The 24,910-nt window shown below is 44.8% G+C and overlaps 1 protein-coding gene across 1 annotated transcript in view; it reads right to left on the bottom strand.

The window, feature by feature from the left end:
• The window catches only part of HTR4 (5-hydroxytryptamine receptor 4), a 373,357-nt gene extending 349,093 nt beyond the window's left edge, over positions 1–24,264 (bottom strand). Inside the window, exon 1 of the mRNA XM_066589831.1 lies at positions 24,119–24,264. The gene's annotated coding sequence lies outside the window, so the exon portion shown is untranslated. The remainder of the gene's footprint in view (positions 1–24,118) is intronic.
• Positions 24,265–24,910: the final 646 nt, after the last annotated feature.

Raw genomic sequence — 24,910 nt, 5'->3', positions numbered from 1 at the left:
TCTGCCATGAGGAGGAACCGCAGGCACACACTGCAGAGGGTTGGCACGGCTAGGCAGCGACCCTCTTTAAAAGGGGCGGGCGATAGCCCACAATGCTGTACAGAAGCAATGAGAAATATAATCCTGTGCCACCGCCATCAGGAGCTGCACACGTGGGCATAGCAATGGGGAACCTATGTGCCACACACTATTCATTCTGTCAAGGTGTCTGCATGCCCCAGTCAGACTGCAGTTTTTTATAAATAGTCACAGGCAGGTACAACTCCGCAATGGGAATTCCGTGTGCACCCACAGCATGGGTGGCTCCCTTGAACCCACCAGCTGTACATAAATGTATCCCATTGCAGTGCCCATCACAGCTGAGGTAACGTCCGATTAAATGCAGGTGGGCTTCGGCCCACACTGCATGCCCCAGTCACACTGGGGTTCTTTAGAAGTGGACACATGCAGTTACAACTCCCTGTGGACCCACAGCATGGGTGGCTCCCTGGAACCCACCGGCGGTACATAAATATATCCCATTGCAGTGCCCAGCACAGCTGATGTAACGTCAGCTTTAATGCAGGGGGGCAAAAAATTAATTGGTATCGCTGCTGTCCGCTGGTGGAGAAGAGAAGTCTGGTGAAATCCAGGCTTTGTTCATCTTGATGAGTGTAAGCCTGTCGGCACTGTCGGTTGACAGGCGGGTACGCTTATCTGTGATGATTCCCCCAGCTGCACTAAACACCCTGTCTGACAAGACGCTAGCCGCAGGACAAGCAAGCACCTCCAGGGCATACAGCGCGAGTTCAGGCCACGTATCCAGCTTCGACACCCAGTAGTTGTAGGGGGCAGAGGCGTCACGGAGGACGGTCGTGCGATCCGCTACGTACTCCCTCACCATCCTTTTACAGTGCTCCCGCCGACTCAGCCTTGACTGGGGAGCAGTGACACAGTCTTGCTGGGGAGCCAGAAAGCTGTCAAAGGCCTTAGAGAGTGTTCCCCTGCCTGTGCTGTACATGCTGCCTGATCTCTGCTCCTCCCCTGCTACCTGGCCCTCGGAACTGCGCCTTCGGCCACTAGCGCTGTCGGATGGGAATTTTACCATCAGTTTGTCCGCCAGGGTCCTGTGGTATAGCAATCACTCTCGAACCCCTTTCCTCTTCGGGTATGAGAGTGGAAAGGTTCTCCTTATACCGTGGGTCGAGCAGTGTGTACACCCAGTAATCCGTAGTGGCCAGAATGCGTGTAACGCGAGGGTCACGAGAAAGGCATCCTAACATGAAGTCAGCCATGTGTGCCAGGGTACCTGTACGCAACACATGGCTGTCCTCACTTGGAAGATCACTTTCAGGATCCTCCTTCTCCTCCTCCTCAGGCCATATACGCTGAAAGGATGACAGGCAAGCAGCATGGGTACCCTCAACAGTGGGCCAAGCTGTCTCTTCCCCCTCCTCCTCATCCTCCTCATGCTCCTCTTCCTCCTCCTCCTCAGCGCGCTGAGATATAGACAGGAGGGTGCCCTGACTATCCAGCGACATACTGTCTTCCCCCGCCTCTATTTCCGAGCACAAACGTCTGACTTTATGCTTTGCAGGGAACTTCTCAAGAGGCATAGCAGAGGAATGGTGACGCTAATGATTGCAGCATCCCCGCTCACCATCTGGGTAGACTCCTTAAAGATTCCAAGGACCTGGCAGATGTCTGACAACCAGGCCCACTCTTCTGTAAAGAATTGAGGAGGCTGACTCCCACTGCGCCGCCCATGTTGGAGTTGATATTCCACTATATCTCTACGCTGCTCATAGAGCCTGGCCAACATGTAGAGTTCCACCGTGTGGGCACGTCGCACAGCAGTCGGTGCACTGGCAGATGAAACCGATGTTGCAGTGTGCGCAGGGTGGCAGCATCCGTGTGGGACTTGCGGAAATGTGCGCAGAGCCGGCGCACCTTGACGAGCAGGTCTGACAAGCGTGGGTAGCTTTTCAGAAAGCGCTGAACCACCAAATTAAAGACGTGGGCCAGGCATGGCACGTGCGTGAGGCTGCCGAGCTGCAGAGCCGCCACCAGGTTACGGCCGTTGTCACACACGACCATGCCCGGTTGGAGGCTCAGAGGCGCAAGCCAGCGGTCGGTCTGCTCTGTCAGACCCTGCAGCAGTTCGTGGGCCGTGTGCCTCTTCTCTCCTAAGCTGAGTAGTTTCAGCACGGCCTGCTGACGCTTGCCCACCGCTGTGCTGCCGTGCCGCGCGACACCGACTGCTGGCGACGTGCTGCTGCTGACACATCTTGATTGCGAGACAGAGGTTGCGTAGGAGGAGGAGGAGGGTGGTTTAGTGGAGGAAGCATACACCGCCGCAGATACCACCACCGACCTGGGGCACGCAATTCTGGGGGTGGGTAGGACGTGAGCGGTCCCAGGCTCTGACTCTGTCCCAGCCTCCACTAAATTCACCCAATGTGCCGTCAGGGAGATATAGTGGCCCTGCCCGCCTGTGCTTGTCCACGTGTCCGTTGTTAAGTGGACCTTGGCAGTAACTGCGTTGGTGAGGGCGCCTACAATGTTGCGGGAGACGTGGCAGGGCTGGGACGGCACATCGGGAAAAGTAGTGGCGACTGGGAACTGAGTAGCGTGGGGCCGCCGCCGCCATCATACCTTTGAAAGCCTCCGTTTCCACAACCCTATACGGCAGCATCTCCAGGCTGATCAATTTGGCTATGTGCCGTTTAACGCTTGAGCGTATGGGTGCGTGGCGGCGTACTTGCGCTTGCGCTCCAACACTTGCGCTAGCGACGGCTGGACGGTGCGCTGAGAGACATTGGTGGATGGGGCCGAGCACAGCGGAGGTGAGGGTGTGGGTGCAGGCCAGGAGACGGTAGTGCCTGTGTCCTGAGAGGGGGGTTGGATCTCAGTGGCAGGTTGGGGCACAGGGGGAGAGGCAGCGGTGCAAACCGGAGGCGGTGATCGGCCTTCGTCCCACCTTGTGGGGTGCTTGGCCATCATATGTCTGCGCATGCTGGTGGTGGTGAGGCTGGTGGTGGTGGCTCCCCGGCTGATCTTGGCGCGACAAAGGTTGCACACCACTGTTCGTTGGTCGTCTGCACTCTCAGTGAAAAACTGACAGACCTTTGAGCACCTCGGCCTCTGCAGGGTGGCATGGTGCGAGGGGGCGCTTTGGGAAACAGTTGGTGGATTATTCGGTCTGGCCCTGCCTCTACCCCTGGCCACCGCACTGCCTCTTCCAACCTGCCCTGCTGCTGCACTTGCCTCCCTCTCTGAAGACCTGTCCTCAGTAGGCGTAGCAAACCAGGTGGGGTCAGTCACCTCATCGTCCTGCTGCTCTTCCTCCGAATCCTCTGTGCGCTCCTCCCTCGGACTTACTTCAATTACTACTACCTGAGTGACAGACAACTGTGTCTCATCGTCATCGTCCTCCTCACCCACTGAAAACTCCTGAGACAGTTGTCGGAAGTCCCCAGCCTCATCCCCCAGAACCCGGGAACTTTCCAAAGGTTGGGCATCGGTCACGACAAACTCCTCCGGTGGGAGAGGAACCATTGCTGGCCATTCTGGGCAGGGGCCCGGGAACAGTTCCTGGGAGTCTGGCTGCTCCTCAGAATGTGTCATTGTAATGGAGTGAGGAGGCTGGGAGGAAGGAGGAGCAGCAGCCAGAGGATTCAGAGTTGCAGCAGTGGACGGTGCAGAATTCTGGGTGGTCGATAGATTGCTGGATGCACTTTCTGCCATCCACGACAGGACCTGCTCACACTGCTCATTTTCTAATAAAGGTCTACCGCGTGGACCCATTAATTGTGAGATGAATGTGGGGACGCCAGAAACGTGCCTCTCTCCTAATCCCGCAGCAGTCGGCTGCGATACACCTGGATCAGGAGCTCGGCCTGTGCCCACACCCTGACTTGGGCCTCCGCGTCCTCGCCTGCATCCACGTCCTCTAGGCCTACCCCTACCCCTCAGCATGCTGTATTACCAGTAGTGCAGAAACAGAACGCTGTAATTAAATGTGCCGCTTATTGGCCTGTGGTTGGAGGCTGACTTCCATTACGGAACGCACAGCAGAGCCAGGAAACAATTTTGCGAACGCCTGTAGTGAGACGTAGGTGCGTATGACTGAGCTAGTGGAATTCACAGCGCAGAAGCAGTCAAGTGGCCAAAGGCCAGTAGTAGGCCTTAAGTATTTTGCTTCTATTTTTTTTAAATGCTGAGCTGATACAGCAGACAGATACTGTAGGCAGCGTATAATATTATGTATACTGTTTCCCTCTTGCGGGATGACAGCGCTGATGTAACAGACAGCAGATCCAGGAAACAATTTTGCGCAAGCCTGCTGTAACGCTTAGCAGCGTATTAATTACGACTACTACCCCCAGCAGATAGATACTGTAGGCAGCGTATAATATTATGTATACTGTTTCCCTCTGGCGGGATGACGGCGATCAATTTTTTGGAAAAAGCCCACTGCGTATATAGCCTGAATATCTCTTTCCCTGCCTCACCAGTACTGGCCCTATACTCTGTACAATGACTGCAGACTGCGGACGCAATGCTCTGCACGGCCGATATACAAAAAAAAAAAATTGTGCAACACTGCTAAAAGCAGCCTCAACAGTACTGCACACGGTCAGATGTGGCCCTAAGAAGGACCGTTGGGGTTCTTGAAGCCTAAAATCACTCCTAACACTCTCCCTATAGCAGCAGCACCGGCAGCAGCACTTTCCCTGAGCTATGTCAGAATGCATCTGTGGCGAGCCTCGGGAGGGGCCGATTTATATACTCGGGTGACACCTGATCTCGCCAGCCACTCACTGCAGGGGGGTGGTATAGGGCTTGAACGTCGCAGAGGGAAGTTGTAATGCCTTCCCTGTCTTTCTATTGGCCAGAAAAGCGCGCTAACGTCTCAGAGATGAAAGTGAAAGTAACTCGAACATCGCGTGGTACTCGTCTCGAGTAACGAGCATCTCGAACACGCTAATACTCGAACGAGTATCAAGCTTGGACGAGTACGTTCGCTCATCTCTAATAACTATACATATGTCTGTCTTTGTTGCATTGAAGACACACCATGAAGCAAATTGCTTATTATTAACTCTTATAAGACCAAGAGCAATATTGACTCTAAAATCTCTGATATTAAAGGAGATGTCCCGCGCCGAAACGGGTTTTTTTTTTTTTAACCCCCCCCCCCCCCGTTCGGCGCGAGACAACCCCGATGCAGGGGTTAAAAAAACCACCCGCACAGCGCTTACCTGAATCCCGGCGGTCCGGCGTCTTCATACTCACCTGCTGAAGATGGCCGCCGGGATCCTCCGTCTTCGTGGACCGCAGCTCTTCTGTGCGGTCCACTGCCGATTCCAGCCTCCTGATTGGCTGGAATCGGCACGTGACGGGGCGGAGCTACACGGAGCCGCTCTCTGGCACGAGCGGCTCCATAGAAGACTGCTGAAGACCCGGACTGCGCAAGCGCGGCTAATTTGGCCATCGGAGGCCAAAAATTAGTCGGCACCATGGAGACGAGGACGCTAGCAACGGAGCAGGTAAGTAAAAAACTTTTTATAACTTCTGTATGGCTCATAATTAATGCACAATGTACATTACAAAGTGCATTATTATGGCCATACAGAAGTGTATAGACCCACTTGCTGCCTCGGGACATCTCCTTTAAAGCATTTTGATAGAAATATGGTTTATGTCTAGCACATACATCCTCTTAATGCTGGCAAGACAACTATCAACTACATGAATTATAGCCAACAAGTGAATCTTGACTGGCTTAGTTTTGGTTCAGATCTCTGCCTGACTCACTAGTTCTACGCATCAGTCATTCCAGCACTCATACAGCAATGCGACATGATTCATTCTACATCCAATATTTATTGGCACCCAAACAATATCATAAGCCGTTACTGAGCTACGGCCTTACTGTTCATTTGTGTTCTCAGAGAAACATTCTTCCTTACCAGACAGCAAAATTCTTCCATTTGTCCTTTTGTCTTTTTTACTCTTTGAAACATAATATAATGCGCAATACAGCATTTTTAAAGGAAACCTATTTTGATCCCTTCAAATGCGAAAAAAGATCACATGCCGCTTGTTTACAGCTCTACACACCTAATGGTCAGCTTGTGGTATGCTGGGATCAGCACTGCACAGCTCCAGTTCTGAACCACATACAGCTCTAATGGGATGTCAAAGTCAGGGCTTAGTCACACGGGCGTTTATTGCCGCGATTTGCGCATGCGTCCGGCGACTTTTTAAAACCATTGCTTTGCAATGGTATCGGACACATGAGCGCTTTTTATGCGCTCGTCCGATAAATTAGAGAACAGAAATCGCAGATCGCACCTATCTGCGATCTGCGATTCCTGTTCTCTTCTCTATATGCGCTCAACGGGGCCGGCGGCAGCAGCGCCGACCCCATTGAGAACATATAGAAGACAAATCATTCTTCTCTGCCACAGCTGGAACAGCTGTGGCAGAGAAGAACGATGTTTGCCCATTGAATTCAATGGAGCGGCAATACAGCCGCTCCATTGAAAGCAATGGGCTGCCGGCGTGCGCGGGGTTAATTGTCGGGAAGGGGTTAAATATATAACCCCTTACCTGCAATGCATCCTTAAATGTGAAAAAATTAAAAAAAAGGATGTTCTCACCTGCTCCCGGCAGCTGGAGATCCCGGCGGTCGGCCTGCAGTGGGTGTGAAGGAGGTGTGACTCAGGCTTGCCCCTGATTGGCTCAGCCTGAGCCAATCAGAGGCTGAGCTCAGTCACACCCATTCATGAATTCATGAATGGGTGTGACTGAGACTTGCTTCTGATTGGCTCAGCGCTGAGCCAATCAGGGGCAAGCCTGAGTCACACCTCCTTCACACCCACTGCAGGCCGACCGCCGGGATCTCCAGCTGCCGGGAGCAGGTGAGTACATCCTTTTTTTTTATTTTTTCACATTTAAGGATGCATTGCAGGTAAGGGGTTATATATTTAACCCCTTCCCGACAATTAACCCCGCGCACGCCCGCAGCGCTTGCATTCAATGGAGCCGCTGTATTGCCGGCTCCATTGAATGCAATGCGCTGGACAGCTCCGGCCCGTTTCTAATGAAACGCGGCTAGGAGCAGATTTTCGGGCGATTTTTGGGCCGATTTTTCGGCGCCGGTCACGCGATTTGCGCATGCGCATCCGTCATGCGATGCGCAAATCGCGTGAAAAAACGCCCGTGTGACTAAGGCCTCAAACTGAAGTTATAGCCAACCTGCATTTTACTTCCATGTGCACCTGTGACTCACAATAGAGATGAGCAAATAATTCCCTCATATTTGATATTTTGCAAATTCATTACGCAACAGGGGAAAATATTCACAATAAATCTCAAAAACAACAAAACAGATCATCCAAAACAAGCAAGCAACTAGTGGGCTTGCAGGAATCTATGTTCTTGTCACCAAAACCATACCATTCGAATGAATGGAGCAGATGAATTTACCCTTATAGTTATAGTATCCTGCCTTGTCTAGGTGTCTAGCAGTATAATAGAACTTGGATTACCTCACACTCTAATAATAATATCATGAGCCTGCTCATTCTTACCAAGTCTATAAGGCAAAGCTGACAAGTGAGTTACAGAATACGGGACATTTAGGATGTTTTTCTAAATAAAACACAAAACAAAACCAACCAAAATTTACTGTGGATATAAAGTAAAATATGTCACAAAAAACTATCTCAGAATCAGGTGAATAAGTTGAAAATTTAAATTGAAAAAAATTCTTAATAAAAAGCAATTTTGTAAAAAAAAAAAAAAATACAGGAAGCATTAGACTAAGGCCTTATGCACACAGCCGTGAGGGGCTCCGCAAGCAAAATACTGCAGTGAAGTCCGTCACGGCGCCCTTCCAAAGACCCCATACTTACCTCCGGATCCACTGCGCAAAGTCCCGCATGACGCTCCGGCGCGCATGAGCAGTACAGCGCGTGATGAGCCGGCAGCATCATGTGACGCGCTGGCGGTGTTACATGACCCACTGGCCGCGCCATATGATGCGGTCAGCAGTGGGAGGGGAGCATATTCACACTATACATCTGCTGTGCTACAGCGGAAGTATAGCGTGAGGGGCAGATTCCATTGACCACAATGGAAGCCGTCCGCACGTATACCAGCGGCAAATAGGACATGCCGCACGTAATTTCACGCTGCGGAATTCCGCGGCATATACATTGAGCTATTAGGTTCAATAGAACCTAATAGCTGTGGTGAAATGTCGCTGATTTCCGTGGGCATTAGACTAATGTGGCTGCTCTAGTGGCCAGTGTAAAAAGTGAAAAATTTCTCAAATTTTTCTTCTTTATCCATCGTAACAGAAAAATACCACCTAAAAAAATAAAATATGCCGATACACCAGTCAACAAAGAGTATGTTAATGCATTGAAAATAGTTAATTTGTTGATTTCAACAAGCAAAAAAAATGACATTTAAAACTCCTAGTACTCTCTCTGTCTTGAGTTATAGTTCATTTAAGATCATGCAGTGGTATTAATGGTAAAAGCGGCTCAGCAAGACTTTAAAGGTGCAGTTACCCAGGAAACCATGTAACCATGTGACAGAAGAGCTGAAAAACTATGTCAAGATGTTGAAATTGTAAACAAACTTCTAGAAAAGTATCACCAATTAGGTTGCAACTTGTTCCCTCAATATCCACTTTCTTGACTCTCAACTGAACTTCTTCCTTCCCAACTGCGGTTCGGTGAGTGACAAGAACAGTGAACATTTCCAGTAGCACATTTTCCGTCTGCAACGAAGAAATCAAGGTAGGTGGAATGCTTCTGTGCTTACTGACTACCCCACAAAGGGAAGTACAACAGAAGAGCACAGAGAAGTCACCCATGAATAAGCCAGTAGGTAAAACAATATTTTGGGTTGCTGTATGTTATTTTGCTTTTGAACAGACTGAATTTAAAAAAAAACTGTGGAAAAGCGAGCGGCTAGGTCACTTCAAAACCCGCAGAGCACTTAGCCACGGGGTTTTTAAGCAGCGTTTTTCCCAGCGGAAATCTCACGGTTTTTCGTTGCGACCAAACCGCGAGATTTCCGACGGCATTCCGGCGTGTGTAAACCCAGCCTTAAATTTTTTTTTTTTACAGGATCTATTCTACTAGACTCTACTATGATAAAGCGTACATTGTACATTAGAATAAGATACAGCAGAAGGGTCAGGCAAGTAGATTCATCTAATATTAGACCAATCTGCTCACCATTCTTTATTACAGCTTTAGCCCCTTTTACACTGTCCCAGCAATGATCATTCCTGTGCTTTTACACAGGAGCCATCATCACTCACTAAATGGACGTGAAGCAGGCTGGAGATCGTTTCAGGCCACTCACCTCCATTCACAGTAAACAGACAGTCATTCATAGATGAGCGACTGACTGTCTACATAGGCAGAGTCAGCGGCAGACGAACAATGATTTTAGGGTCTGCATGAAAGATGCGATCAGTGATGTATCTCTGACCGTTCTTTCACTGCACGCATTTACACTGCATAATTATCATGTGGACATATGCTAAATTTTAATTATTAACTATTTTGTGTAGTAAGACAAACAGAAATTGTCACATTTACAAAAATGCTAATTTTTCCAAATTTTCTCAACATTTTCTTTTTTTCTAAATAAAAGCAAAACATACCAATCTAAATTTACCATGGATAAAAAGTAAAATGTGTCACGAAAGAACAGTCTCAGAATCACTTGAATAAGTAATAGCATGCAAACGTTATTACGACATTAAGTGAAGCATGTCAGGTTTGAAAAATTGCGTTAAACCATATCGGTAATTTCAGGTGACTTGCAGAACAAGCTGTCATGTGTCTACATGAGGAATAACACGATTTCTGACTTCTATAACTTGTATACTGCATTTAAAACCAGTTTGGGAGTTTTTACATCCATAGGCTCTAACTCTCAGCTTTGCTGAGTTAGTAGGCAGAGACTAGGAGCGATGATGTCTCCCATACACTACACACAGATAGCAAAGGAGACTCCATTATTTTAGCTGGCCCTATATCCTATGCAGTATTGCAGACGCTTGCATCAGTTTATTTTCGCAAGTCTGGAGTAGCCTGGAAATCTGAAGTATACTTTGTGTTGTCAGCTCCAGACTTGCAGAAACAAACAGATGCATGCACAATGAGCAATGATGCATTTGTTTCATATCTGCTACAGTGGGGCGTGATGTGTGCAGTGATATGCTGCATAGGATATAGGGCCAGCTGAAATGCTGGCTCAATTGGTACAAAACCAAAGTTATGACCTAAAAATCAGCAGATCAAAAGTTATATGTGACCAAGGTGGGGCTGGGTTGGGGGACAGGAAGGCAAGAGCCCCTCAGGCTGGACCCTAGCAAGTTTTAAGGGCCCCATAGCGATCTCATGTTCCACCAACCCCTTTGTGGTCTGTGACGCCAATGGGCTGCAGAGTGTGTCTTTGCACTACAACAGTATAGTTAGGCCAGAGCAGAGGTCTGCAGGGCCATGGGTCGAGGCTGCCCATGACAGGGTTAAGGGGGAGTGGGAAGGAAGGGGTTAGCAAGTACAGGGGGGGGGGAGAAAGAGGAAGAGATGCAACAGACACACAAGAGAGGACACCAGGAGAACAAGGAAGTCCCACCTGCCCGTCTTACGGAAGAGTTATTGTGTGATGGGCAGGGTTAATTGTATTAAAGTAAGGAGGGAATGGACAAACTGTGTTGCATTGTCATAGCAGCAGATGGGAAGTTCCTTGGAGTCGGCATTAAAGTGAGGTGGAGAGAGGAAGGCAGGGGCTTGATTGGTTCTCTTGAGTCAGTTGGCTTGCATCACTTTTCACTGGTTTCAGGCCCCCTTCACATGGCCATATGCTTATTTGTGCATACTTCTGTGCAACGTATTTGCTCTTTTCTGCGCAAATTAGCACAATTTACTGTTTTTAAGCATGCTCATTTTCACACGGCAGACGAACAAGTCACAATTTAATAGCTATTTAGCCTAATGAGTTCCAGATGTGTTATTTTTTTCACTGACTTGGCAGTGTATTGTGCATTCTGTTGCATATTGCGCACCCCCCATAGACCACTATGGGGACCTCCTGGTGCACAAATGCACAGAAAGATAGTAGGTCCAATTTTTATTTTTTTTTTGCAGGCACAATATCGGGAATGAGAATGAATCCACTGAAATCAATGGGTTCTTTTCTCTGCATATTGTACATGTAAACTTTACGCACACAAAAACGTCCATGTTCGGGCAGCTTCACACAGATATATGCGCAATTGAATATGCCTCAGTGCAACGTATGTGGGCTATGAATTACGTAGATTTGCATATGTATCGGCGCATTTTAATGTACTTTTAGCGCATGCAGAGCATGGTGTTTGTTTTGCGAATAGGATACTACCACCTCCCAATTTAAAAGGTTCTTTAGCCTAATGAAGTCCAGATGTGTTCTTTTCCCCTACAGTTTTGAGCATCCCGTTGCATATTATATGCACATTGGCGCCCCCCACCATAGATTTCTATAGGGCCTTTTGGTGCGCAAATGTTCAGAAAAATAGAGCATGTGTAAAAGAAGGGAATGTGAGTGAACCCATTAATATCAATGGGTTCTATTCTCTGCCAAAGTGCGCGCAAATGAGCCCGTATGAAGGAGCCATTACTGTTATTGCTGATCGGTGTATAGGCAGACATATAAATTCTATAGGTCACACTAATTCCTAAGTTAATATTTCTTAGCCTCGCTGGTCTGTTCCAAATCTTTCTTTAATTATACGTATGTGCAAAATATAGCCCGTGCGGTATAAAAATAGGAAGTGTAAAGGTTTTTTGATGGGCATGTTGGTGACAATCAAACAGGGTGAAGACGGTGCCGCTGCCAGCTACATAAAGGGAAATGTGACCAATTAGCCTTCTTACTCCATCTTTCAGTGCTCAAATTATCCATGTCACCATGACAACCGACATAAATATAAGGACTGAAGCCTCACAGCTCGGCTCTCCTCTCCACACTATGAAGGATCAGCAGGCACACTGTTGTCTTCCTTTGTTTCTGAGCCCAAAAGTTTAGTAACAGCTGTATGTAATATACACTGTATATGAAAGCAGAGGGCGGCAGAATACCTTAGAAGAACTCCTGCTTTATTTGTTAGTGTGCAGAATTGTTATTTTCAGTTTTATATACAGAAATCATATGTATAAAACAAAATAAATATTGTTTTAAACTCTGCATCGTCAATAAGATTTTCACCAACTTCAGTTGGCTTCACTTCAATGGGAGCTGTGCAATGCAACGCCAGGATACTGCACCATGTACGGCGCTCCCAGCTCTCCACACTGAAATGGTGGCCCAGCGAATATTGGATCAGCAAGGATCCCATGTGGTGATACTCAATAAAAGACATCATTAACTACAGTTTGTCTGTTATTAGTTTATTTGTATTGTGTTTGTCCATAATTGTCACTTAGATAACAATCAGACCACATTTTATTAGTAATCAAAGCTTAAAAAAAACAAATAAGTGATTCCAATGGGTTCACTTACTTTTTCTTGAAACTCTAAAAGGTGTATGGGGGTGTCCTGACTTCTCCCTAATGGCTAATGTCGAAGGTAAAAAAAAAATAAAAAAATGATCAGGCTGCTGGATAAAAGTATGCTCAATTCTTTATCCTCTTAGGCCTTAGTCAGACGGGCGATTTTTCGCGCGATTTGCGGATCGCATGACGGATGCGCATCCGCAAATCGCGTGACCGGTGCGCGCAAGTCGCCTGCAAATCGCCCGAAAATCTGCTCCTAGCCGCGTTTCATTAGAAACGGGCCGGAGCTGTCCAGAGCATTGCATTCAATGGAGACGGCAATACAGCCGTCTCCATTGAAAGCAATGCGCTGCGGGCGAGCCCGGGATGAATTGTCGGTAAGGGCTTAAATATATAAGCCCTTCCCTGCAATCCATACTAAAATGTGTTAAAATAAAAAAAAAATTGTATACTCACCTTCTGCCGGCAGCCGGAGCTCCGTGTGGCCGTCCTGCAGTGGTTGTGAAGGGGGTGTGAGTCAGACCTGCCCCCTGATTGGCTCAGCGCTGAGCCAATCAGAGGCATGCCTCACTCACACCCATTCATGAATTCATGAATGGATGTGAGTCAGACCTGCCCCTGATTGGCTCAGCGCTGAGAGGCAGCAGTCACTCACCCATTCATGAATTCATGAATGGGTGTGTGAGTGTTTTCAGCCTCTGATTGGTCAGGGCTGTGACCAATCAGAGGCAGATCATTCAGCAGGCGGGGATTTTAAAGCCCCGCCGGCTGAATAGTGCCAAGAAGCAGTTCAGGAGAACTGACAGGGGCCGCGGCTGGACTCCGGCTGCAGCGGAAAGGTGAGTATACAATTTTTTTTTATTTTAACACATTTTAGGATGAATTGCAGGGAAGGGTTTATATATTTAACCCCTTTCCGACAATTCACCCCGCGCACGCCGGCAGCCCATTGCTTTCAATGGAGCGGCTGTATTGCCGCTCCATTGAATTCAATGGGCAAACATCGTTCTTCTCTGTCACAGCTGTTCCAGCTGTGGCAGAGAAGAATGATTTGTCTTCTATATGTTCTCAATGGGGTCGGCGCTGCTGCCGCCGGCCCCATTGAGCGCATATACAGAAGAGAACAGGAATCGCAGATCGCAGATAGGTGCGATCTGCGATTTTTTGTTCTATAATTTATCGGACGAGCGCATAAAAAGCGCTCATGTGTCCGATACCATTGCAAAGCAATGGTTTCATAAAATCGCCGGACGCTTGCGCATGCGCAAATCGCGCGAAAAATCGCCCGTCTAACTAAGGCCTTAGGGCTTGTTCAGACTACATCATTGTGCCCGCAGAATGCAATTCGTGCGCACACACAAACAAAAATAGGACCTGGTCTATCTTTCTGCATAGGTCCCCATAGAAGTTTATGGGAGATGCTAAGGTGAGCGTATTTGCAAATTTTAAGAAGCGCTTAGGCCTCCTGCACACGGGCAGGTTGGACCCTGCATGCGGGATGCGGGATTTCCACAGCGGAGTTCGACGCAGTGCCCAACCGGTGACCCCAGCTTACCTGTCCGTCAGCTTCTGCACATGCTGCGGATGTACCAGCCGGCACTCCGTTGTGCATGCGCAGTAGCGGCTGATCCTGGGGGATGACGCTATCCCACGATACTTCCGCAGTGAGCACGGGACAGACTGCTTCGACTGACTTCAATGGAAGCCGGCCATGGGTAACCTGCCCAAAATCGCAGCATGCTGCGATCTCTTCTCTGAAAACGGAAAATCACAACCGATTTTTGTTCATGAAAATGAAATGGTGTTTTGCCATTGAATACTATGGGCTGTATTTGCCTCGAAGGCGGATGCCCCGCCGCGGATTCCGTAGGCTGGCGCCCGCCGTGGACTCCCCAATGCCAATACGCCCATGTGCATGAGAACTTGTTTTGAGGAAAAATTAGCTGCTACTAAAAATGCCAGACAACAGTGTATTCTTCTTATTTGGAATACATGCATGCTCGGCAGGGCGGATATGTATATGGATGGTTGAGGAGATATATCGGTCATCTATCTAAAGTGCATGGCCTCACTTGCATAAACTGGAGGGCTCATTCCCAATAACATCTCTGTGCTACAAAAATGCAACAGAAAGACGTAAAGCCTGAACAGAGGCAAAATGCTAATGTGAATGAGCCCCATCTTGTGTGACCTGCTAAAAACGTGCTACAGATTAAGGGATTAAAGAGACCAACATATTCACAAATACACTCGCTGCAAGTCTTTGTCGATCTGGCTGTTCAAACCCTGCGCAATTCTTACATGCGAGAAACGCGCTCGTGACAACAAATCCATTAAAATCAAATCATGTTTCGCGGACGTGATTGTCACGCGCGCAAAAAGCTCTGCAAGCCCGTTCATCTATTTAAGCCCTAAAGAGTGTTACAATGCAGCTTGTGCCGTAACTGAACTCTCCTGCCAGCTGAATGCCACTCTTAAGAGAACGAGCGCTGGGGAGTAGTGCTAATACTGATGAGATAGGGCTTGTACTTGTTGCAGAGACGGCATCTGGGCACTGCCATATGGCAGCACTTTTCACATCAAATCCTTGATACATGCAAGCCTCAGGGGTTATTGGGAATGACAAGGAAAGTCAATACGCAAATGTTACTGTGCCGTTATGTGTCACCTTTTAAGGAAGTCACCTTTATTACCTATAACCCAGGTGTACAAGACATTATCATGTGCTGTAATGCAAACTAAATATTCCCAGTGTATATAATAGAGTGCTTCCCATGGGAAATAATGCAGGAGGCGGAAGTTATTTACCACTGCTTTATTGCTACAGCAAAAGCCACAAAGCACCTTAAAAAGAGACGGTTCCTTCCAACTCTCCCACTCTATACGACTGCGTGAGAGACTGCACATGAAAAAAGGGAAAAGCGGGGATATACTGAGATTCCATAAATACAAGCAAAGAAAGCAGCATACATCATAAATGCATTCTGTCATTTTTCTATATTCCTGGGCACAATTATTCTTAAAAATATAATGCTAGCAATTTACTTTTAGGAGTTCAATTCGAAAACACATATTGACAAAAAAAAAAAAAAAATCCCTATGTATTGTGACTGGTTACTGAAAAGGGGTTAATGAAAATCCTCAGTATTTACAAAATGCCAGGAAGTCAAGTGATGCCACCTTATTTTATTGGTGGTGCTGGCAGTCTATCAGAGCGCTCTCTCTTAACAAGCTATAAAAGTGAATTGAAACTTCAGATTCAAGGAGACGCTCACATTAGCCTTTCCGTCTTCATGCATTCATCTGCATGCTGGTTAAAGGGGTTGTAGAAAGATTACACGTTACTCCCTATACTATAACCCCCTTACATATTGTGTTCTTTTTAATGGTAACATAAGGTCTCTTTCACATCTGCATTAACCCTCTCCAACCCACTGTTTGACCTCTGAAGAAATTATGATTTAGGGCTGTACAGCTCCGATGTTGGAAGACGTCCGTCGGGGTTCTCTTACTGTATATTGCCAGCTTCCCTGCTGTCGAAGCCTATCCAATGTGTCACCTCATGCAGTACTGGCTTTAGCCAGCATATAGCGCTGTTGTATAACAGCAGAAAAAAAGTAAGCCCCCTAGGAAAACCAGGATACAAATTGGATTGGAAAGGGTTAATACTTCCGTCATTCCAGTTGAATAATAGGGAAAGTGCCTGATCCACCACATGATAGGCACGAACAGTGCCCGGCAGACCCCACTCACTATAATGGGATGCATTATGTTTTCATCTATCTAACCGGGGCAGACACTCAGACACTTTATGGATCAGCCCTCTCCACACGGTTCGGTTTTGTATGACTTCTTTCAGTTTAGTCATGTGATTGTTGGTGTCAGCTTTGATATCAAGCCAGGTCTTCTTTGTCGCTGACCACTTCAAGCATTATCAGTGTTTCTAATGAATTAGCTAACATTAGGTTTCATTATTTTGCCCTCTAACTTTGGTTTGAGGCGGTCTAGTTCTGTTTTGTTTGTGATCTTAGCAGTCCAAGGAATTCATAGGAGTTTCCTTCAGCAACAAAATCTGAAGGCATCAATCTTCCTCCGGTCTGTTTTCTTCAGTGTTCATCTTTCACAGCCGTAAATTGTGATTAGATGATGATTGTATTGATTATCCAGCATTTTGTTGCAATGCTTATGTTTTTCCAGATCTTATCCATACCTAACTTTGTGAGGTGCCGTAGAGTGATTTGTCTGTTTATTTTAAGCCCCGATTCTCCACTGCGGTCGATTTTTGATCCAAGGAAGATGAAGTCTTGAACTGCTTCAATTTCTTTATTGTTGATTTTGATTTGTCCTGTACCATTCCTGGCTGTTGTCATGATCTTAGTTTTCTTGATATTCAAGTACAGGCCTGCTTCCTTACTTAATTTTTCTACTTTTAGTATCAGTTGTTCAAGAACTTTCTGACTTTCTGCTGCATATCTAAGTTTGTTGATATTTCTTCCACCAGTCTTGACTCCGATGTTATATTTGTCTAAATTGCATTGCCTCAAGATCGCCTCTGCATATAGGTTTGTACAATATGAGGGATAAAATGCAGCCTTGGTGAATGCCTTTCCTGATTCTGAATCATTCTGTGTTACTGTTGGAGGTCCTGACCATAGCCTTTTGGTTTGCATATAATGACTAGTAATTATTAGGACATTATAGTAGCAGTGTTTCTGGTGGCACATCACACTCACAATAGCTTGATTACCACACATGGCAAACACAGCTTGCCTCCTCCCTCAGTAGTGACATCACCACAGGTCCTTCAGCCCACTGGATCTCTATGGTGGAGGTAGGTCAATGTGTTCTGTCAGGACTGCTGAGTTGTGTAGGAAATTATAATACCAGTGTTTTTCTGGTGGCACAATGCTTCACACAGCTCTGCTACATGGTACATGCAAACACACACAGCTCTACTACACCCCACACAGCTCAGCATCCCCAGGGGGCAGAGCGATGACATTAACAGGGGCGGAGCATCAGAAGCACTCATTCATACTACAGACAAGTTGTCGTTAGTAGTTTGACTGTATAAGTTGCCCCAGATATCCCGGGACTCCCATTTGTCTTAGGCATGGCCACAGCATGTCGTATTAAGTGTAATTGAAGGGTTTGTTGTAATCAATAAAGAGTATGTACACCTCCTTCCGGGGTTTTTACTATGATCCATCAGAGATTTGCAATTTGGGCTCTTGTTCCTCTTCCCTTGCAAAAAAACAGCTTGTGCATCAGGGATTTCCAATAGCACTATCATCGTCATGTGTTTTTGTATAATCTTCAGTAGGATTTTGCTTGCATGTGATATTAGGGCTAACATGCGGTAGTTTGGACATTCTCTTGGGTCGCTTCTTTAAGGAAGCAGCACAAAAATTGACCTTGTCCATCTTTTGGCCACAATTTGGTTTTCATTCTGATCAAAAGGTAAAGTTGTATAGCGCGATGCAAAAGGAGCACAAGCCTTTTTAACATGAGTGAAGAGCTCTCTGGTGTGTCCTTTTTTGTTTGCTTCTTCCAGTAGGTTTCTTTGTTTTTTCGCTTTGAGCTGAAACTGGGCATTGATTCACTGGAAATCATCCCTTTTTCCGGTAGCTTTTGCTTTTTGCCACATTTCGGCAATTTGGATGGTGTCTGCTGATACCAGGTTGTTTTTTTTGTTGTTTTCATCATATCATCCAGCATATTCCTAAATACATTCTTATCTTGGATTTCATGCTGCATGTGCACCGGATGCTAAAAAAAGGATCCTCTGAAGCAGCTGTGAGCAAAGCCTAAGAAAGCAAAAAACCCTCTAAACAATAAACATCAGATGCCGTTGTAAAGAACTAAATACTACATCTGGGCCATTCCTGGGAATTCATTTTTAGGTAATTAGTCATTTGTTTACCTTTTCCTAAATGTAATTAAATAAAACATACCATAAAAACTTTAGCAACTTTTTTATCACACTTTATATTTCTGCTCCTTCATTACTGTTAAAGACTTATTCACGTCTGCGCTGCACGGTCCGTTTTCCTAATGCATGGGGGTAGGAAAATAGCACCCACTGGGCAACTGGATCTAAAGTGGTGCCTTGGGTTAAAAATTTAATTTGTTCCGTGACTAAGCTCTTACCCCAAAACGCTCATAAGTCAAATTAATTTTCCCCATTGACATAAATGGAAAAGCCATTAATCTGTTCCGGATCGCAAGCTCTCCCATTGATTTCAATTGGGATGCCGGCAGCCACATGCAATGATTTTCAGGAAAGGGCTATAAATATAAGCCCTTCCCTGAAAATCATCCCTATCAAGTGTAAAATATTAAAAAAATATATACTCACCTGTTTGTCGCTGCCAGGGCTCAGGCGCATCTAGCTGCCACTTGTTCTCCCTGCACTGCTCTGAAGCTTTTCAGCAAGCAGGGATTTAAAATCTCCGCCTGCTGAAAGGGCTGCCTCTGATTGGCTGAGCGCTCAGCCAATCACAGGCAGCGCTCTGCCATTCATTAAATTCAGTATGACAGAACTGAACAGCTCTGAACGGACCTCACTAACTATACTTGGGTCTGTTCATGGTCCATTCAGCATTTTACAGGATGAAATAGATCTGCACGCAATACTATTTCTTCCTCTTTTTTAACAGAATTCAGTGACCGAGGCTCCAAACAGAACCTCCAACAAACTCTAAGATCTCTACTTGTGGTCTGTGAAAGCAAATGCTATTGTTTACCATAGAGGTTGAAAATCCATCATACTTAAATTTTACTGTTGTTTTACGACAATTGAGTTTTCCAAATGCTGTTAGAACATTTCAGTCTGTTTATATTGCACTCATGAATTTTAGTTGTGTTTTCCCCAATGCATGCTCAGGACAGCACTGTCTAAACCAAATTTTTGCATAAACTACTCAATCACATATAATATTTGAAGTTGGGCTAAGAAGCGTACCAGTTTTATCATCGGTTAAATATTGACGTTTTCCAGACAGCAACATAATGATGATGCATCTTCAAAACTTGTGCCTATAATATGTTTTCCTCTTTTAGAACCAGCAGAGAAGGTAGTAGTTACACCAGTGCATATCCATCAATATTAAGATGGTCACCCGGAGGTTGGTGAAATGTTACCCCTCTTCTATATAGCAGCACTAGAGTTATAAACTTCAGAGGCCTGAAGTGCCTTCTTTTTTCATTACCGAGAGCCAAAAACAGAAGAAAGAAATCACAGACAACAATATATTTTCTATGTATATTTCCTGCAGTCATATTGAAGACGAGTCAAGAGCTTTTACAGAAAATTGAAGAAAAAAAATAATGAAGCAGAACGAAAAGTTTTGGAGTCCCAGCAAATAGAACTTTAGTGATATCATTAGAGTCACTACAGAATGATCAATGACTGGTTCAGAGATTCACTATGAATATATGCTGCTTCTGCTCCCCCCCCCCCCCCCCCACACACACACCCACACACACCTCATGCTGCTTCTGCTTCCCCTTCTCCTGATGTCTAAAAGGGGTCTCCAATGTAATTAATAAGGAGCTGTAGCAAATGATCCCTGTGAAGACTGAGATTTCCATAGACTGTGGTCTGTACATATATCTGCTATGCACTATGCTGTAGACATATACTTTTTACTTGCATTAGTTTGCATAAGTGAGGTCAAATATATGCAATATAATCAATATTTAAACCAGTGTAAATAGTTGTTTTTAACTTGAATATAGTAAATGTTTATCCTCCGGGCCTCATAACAGAAAGTAAAAACCATCCACAATATACATAGGCAGTATGGCGCGCTCTACAGAATATCTAATTACTGTATACAAGGAAGAATGGGAATTGTCAATATCAAGGAGAAAAACAAGTTACCTAACCAATCATAAAAGTGATAAATACAATATAATAATAGAGGGCAGTAAAATAACATAGCCTAACAGCATTAGAAAAAGTGACATCACAAAACAGGAAGTGCTATTTATACCAAAAGGATAGGAAATGGAGCTGTGAATCTGGTTTACCGCATGTGTCTAGGATGACTTGGTTATAGCATTGTACTCAGACAGGAAGATAATTACAGCATATGTTATCATAGACCAAAAAAGTCATTACACAAATTATGTAGAGAAGATTTAGATTTCTATGACACTCTGCATATCTATTGTGTGCAAGCAACTATTAAAGAGTACCTGAGCTTACAAAAAAGTTTCAAAAGCAGCCCAGATCTTCATCGGCCACTGTTTTGCTGCTGTTTGCACCAATTTAGTTTTACATGTAGAGTTTATTTTTTCTGCTGCCCTTCTGTTTGCAATTCACTTACAGGTGGGGATGTCCCAAGCAGATATTCTGACAGCACTATACTTGCTGGGACTTCCTCTCCAGCATTTCCCATGCAAGGCAGCATCTGAATGACCACCCCCTGCTGCATGAAGTAGCTAGCAAAGTTCCCAGGTCCCTACAACAGGTAGTGGTGTTCAAAGGGATATATATATGTGTGTAATATCTATATATATATATATATATATATATATATATATATATATATATATATATATATATATATATATATATATATATATATATATATATATATATTTGAAGTGAGCAGCATCCTGTAAATGTGTAAAGAAATCAATGCAGCTATAGGGTGCCATTGTGATAACCTTGATCCCAGGTCAATATTTAATCTTGGAGAATGCACAGCAAAATAGATGAAGTGCTTTGGGTTTTCTATATATTGTAGACATGTGCAAGGAGGAGTACTGGAGTGAGTGCACATTTCACCCAGATGCTTAGCATGGATGAGATAAAACTCCAGTGCAGGTCTTTTTTCTAGGTCCTAGTGAGCTTGGCTGGGTCCTCTGAATTAATCATTGAGAAATAAAAGGCTAGAAGCTCAGGCAGTTGCAGCCCGAGCCTGAAATGAGCATATCTGCTATTGTGGACTTCTGCTGTTTGATGACAATTTGCTGCATGTTAGAAGAAGTTGAGAAAACTGTCTAGTTAGCGCCTTTACGGGCAAGTGTTTATTTTGTTTATTGCACCAAGGATGCTGTTTTTCCGCTGGGTTTTCCATTCTATTGCTATATATATATATAGATTCTGTTCTTTACAATGTAAATTGCAGATTTTTCAGTGTGGAAAATACGTCCCATCTGCATACAATGTAAGGGGGTTTTCTAGTTTTTGCCAATGGGATTTATTTACTGTGTAATAACAAGTAACCCTATTTTCAAATTTACTAAGAAGGAATTTGCTAAATCGTTGATTTTGCACCAGTTTTTACTAGCAGTGTGCTGGTGTAAATTGTACCAAATTTATTAAGAGATGGTGCACTTGTTATTTGTATAACGCCAACTTATTCCACAGCACTTTCAGGTAATTTTATTGCTTACCCCCCAGCAAGCTGGGTACTCATTTTACTGACCTCGGATGGATGGAAGGATGAGTCAACCTTGATCCAGCTACCATGCAAGGATTGAACTCACAACCTTCAGCGCAGGCCTGCATTCTGCTGCCTTAACACTCTGCACCACATGAAGCCCTAAGAAATGCCAGCCTTATATAAATTTGATGCAACTGTAGCCAATCCCTGTGCCAGAACAACAAATGTAAACTAGGCGGTGGTGTAGATGTGTTCTATAATGTACAGCAGCTTCAGGTGTAATTATAGTAAATCTGTTGTGCTGCAGGAAGCCCCGCCACAGTTGCTAAGCCCCAATCACTTTTCACAAAAGTAGCAAGTGCAGCGCAAAAGTGAAAAAAGTTGCACAAACATATATTGTGCCAAAGTTTGGGGCTTTTTTCTGCCAAAATTTTGCCGCAAATGTGTCAATAAATTCTCTCCTTTGTATATCAATTCTTCATAGTTTAAGACCTATATGTGCTATTATTAAGCTTGGGCAACATAGAGACTTAATGTAGACTGACTTTTCAATTTTAATTAGCATTATGATCATTTATTAATTATTGCATGATAGGAGAAATATATCATGTCACGCGCAACAGTTATCTGGAATCGTACTGCCTCTTTCCCCCATTCACTTTAATGAGAGAGAACTGCAGTACCATTGTAGACCACTGTACAGAACAGAGCTATCCCAGCATCATTGCGCTGCAGCCCCTTTACATCAGCTAATTGTTGAGGGATGCCAGGCATATATTTTCAATGTACTTAACCTGTAAAAACACCCCACAACGCAAAAACTGTATTGAAAAACTGTGGCTATTTGCTGTGAAACACATGTAGGTCTTAGAATAGCAAAACCCACCATATAATATCAGTGATCAGTATACTGAATACCCGATCAAAAAAAAAAACCTCATACCATAACCATCGTTTATGTTCAGATTCTCTAAAATAATATGTTTAACCCATTCATTTCAGATGCTGAAAACCTGATTAACATTTAACAAACTTCTAATTATATTACAGTATCTACAGTACATGCTGAAGTCATTATACCCTCTATAAATACGGAATTTAATTAGGGAACATACAATAAAGGAAGATTTTCCAATTACAATGCACTTACATAAAACATTTATATCTTCATTCATCCCACAGAGTAATTATCTATATTAATTATAATATGTTTCAGGTTAGGTTCCTATTTAATAAATCAAAACGGTCATAAAAGGAAAGACAGTTTCTGATTTGCGTGGCTGCTTATCCTGAGTTCACTTGTTGTATGATGGAATTACTAGAATAATCTGCAACATTTGTTTCGGGAGTTTATGAAAAGAAATTCAGTAAGGAAGTACATCCTGTAACAATATATATTGTATAACAACAACCAAAAACTGTATGTGTGGACTATGTAAAATATGCAGGATACTAGCTGGAATCTAGTAAATATGCAGGATACTAGCTGGAATCTAATAATCTGGACATGTATAAAAGGTGGTTTATGGATGAGTCCTGTCACTGGACCAGAAGCATTGCTGTAAGTCAGTGGTCGCTTTTGCTGCTGTACTAGTCACTCATGAAAGAGTCATCCCTTTAATAAATATGATATTACACTACATGTGACTGTCTAACCAAAGAAGAAAATAGATAATTACATCATGCAGTGATAGTCAGATGATAGATAGATAGATAGATAGATAGATAGATAGATAGATAGATAGATAGATAGATAGATAGATAGTATACAGTTCCTGCTGCAGAGTGTGTGTCACATCAGGTGTCCTATAATATAATCTGTCCTCTGACTCAGGTTTCCTATGTGTCAGCAGTCACCTTCTCCCCATGTCCACTTCTAGGTGCATGCAGTTGAGTTAGACCAGAGGAGCTTACACTCCATATGACCCTATAAACTGCCTCTTATCCCATGACACAGTGCACACAGCAGATGCCAGGACATCACACTGCAGAGATGTGCTCATTCTTCACTGCGATCTGTCATTTCCTTAGAGAGCTGCACCACTGTCACTTTAAGAAGAGCAAGTAATGAAGCACGCAAGCCCCCAGTAGTAAGCAATAACCCCCACAAATAGAAGCTGCGACTATTGCATCCCAGGAATGCAGCATATAATAAGCAGTTCTTACCATTGCAGTGCGGGTGCAGAGAAAAGTCCCAAATGCATGTTACCACCAGCTCATAGCAGTCCTCATCCTTCCAGGGACTCAGCAAGTGTGAATGTACATCATGTCAGCTCCCTCTCCTTCCTGGGTTCTTTGCAATCCCCTCATTCCAAGAGGTGTCTGTCCACATTAACCCCTGGCATGCCTCCTCAGTAAGTTTGCAGCACAGAGTATACCTGGAGCTGTGCAGATCGGAGCTCTGGCAGCTGACTGAGCCTCCACTGCCGCCTTGTATACACATTCATTCAGTGCAGCAGCCAATCAGACGGAGATGAAGTTGGTTTCTTATTTGTTCAGTTTCTTATACGGGGATGAAGCTGATTTCTAACTGAGCAGTTTCTTATTCACAAAAAATAGATAATTTTTTTGTTTAACCAATACATTGCTGAAGATAATCTATCTTCATTTAGTATGTTGCAGTGAGATGCACTGAGGTCAATGCAATTAAAGCAGCCTGAAAAGAGAAAGAACTGATACAAAAATGGGCATTAAAAGGGGCATTGAGTTTGTGATTTAAAGGGTTACATAAACTGGGACCACTGATCTCACACTGCCATGCCTGGCATCATCAAATATAGTTGAGCTCAGCCTTGTCCAAAGTGGTTCTGAACGTAAAAGCTTGTATGAAAGTGGGCAGGTGACTACCTTTTACTGATTGTAATAACTAACTGGGGTTTTCAAAGTGCTAAAAGAGTTTGCCGCTGACCTCAAAGTCTCAGGGTGATGCCTTGCATCATATTCATTAAAGGGGTTGTC

The sequence above is a fragment of the Eleutherodactylus coqui genome, chromosome 2, assembly GCF_035609145.1.
Source record: "Eleutherodactylus coqui strain aEleCoq1 chromosome 2, aEleCoq1.hap1, whole genome shotgun sequence".
Lineage (NCBI taxonomy): Eukaryota > Metazoa > Chordata > Amphibia > Anura > Eleutherodactylidae > Eleutherodactylus > Eleutherodactylus coqui.
Note: the sequence above shows the minus strand (reverse complement) of the source record. Positions and strands in the feature narration are given on the sequence as shown.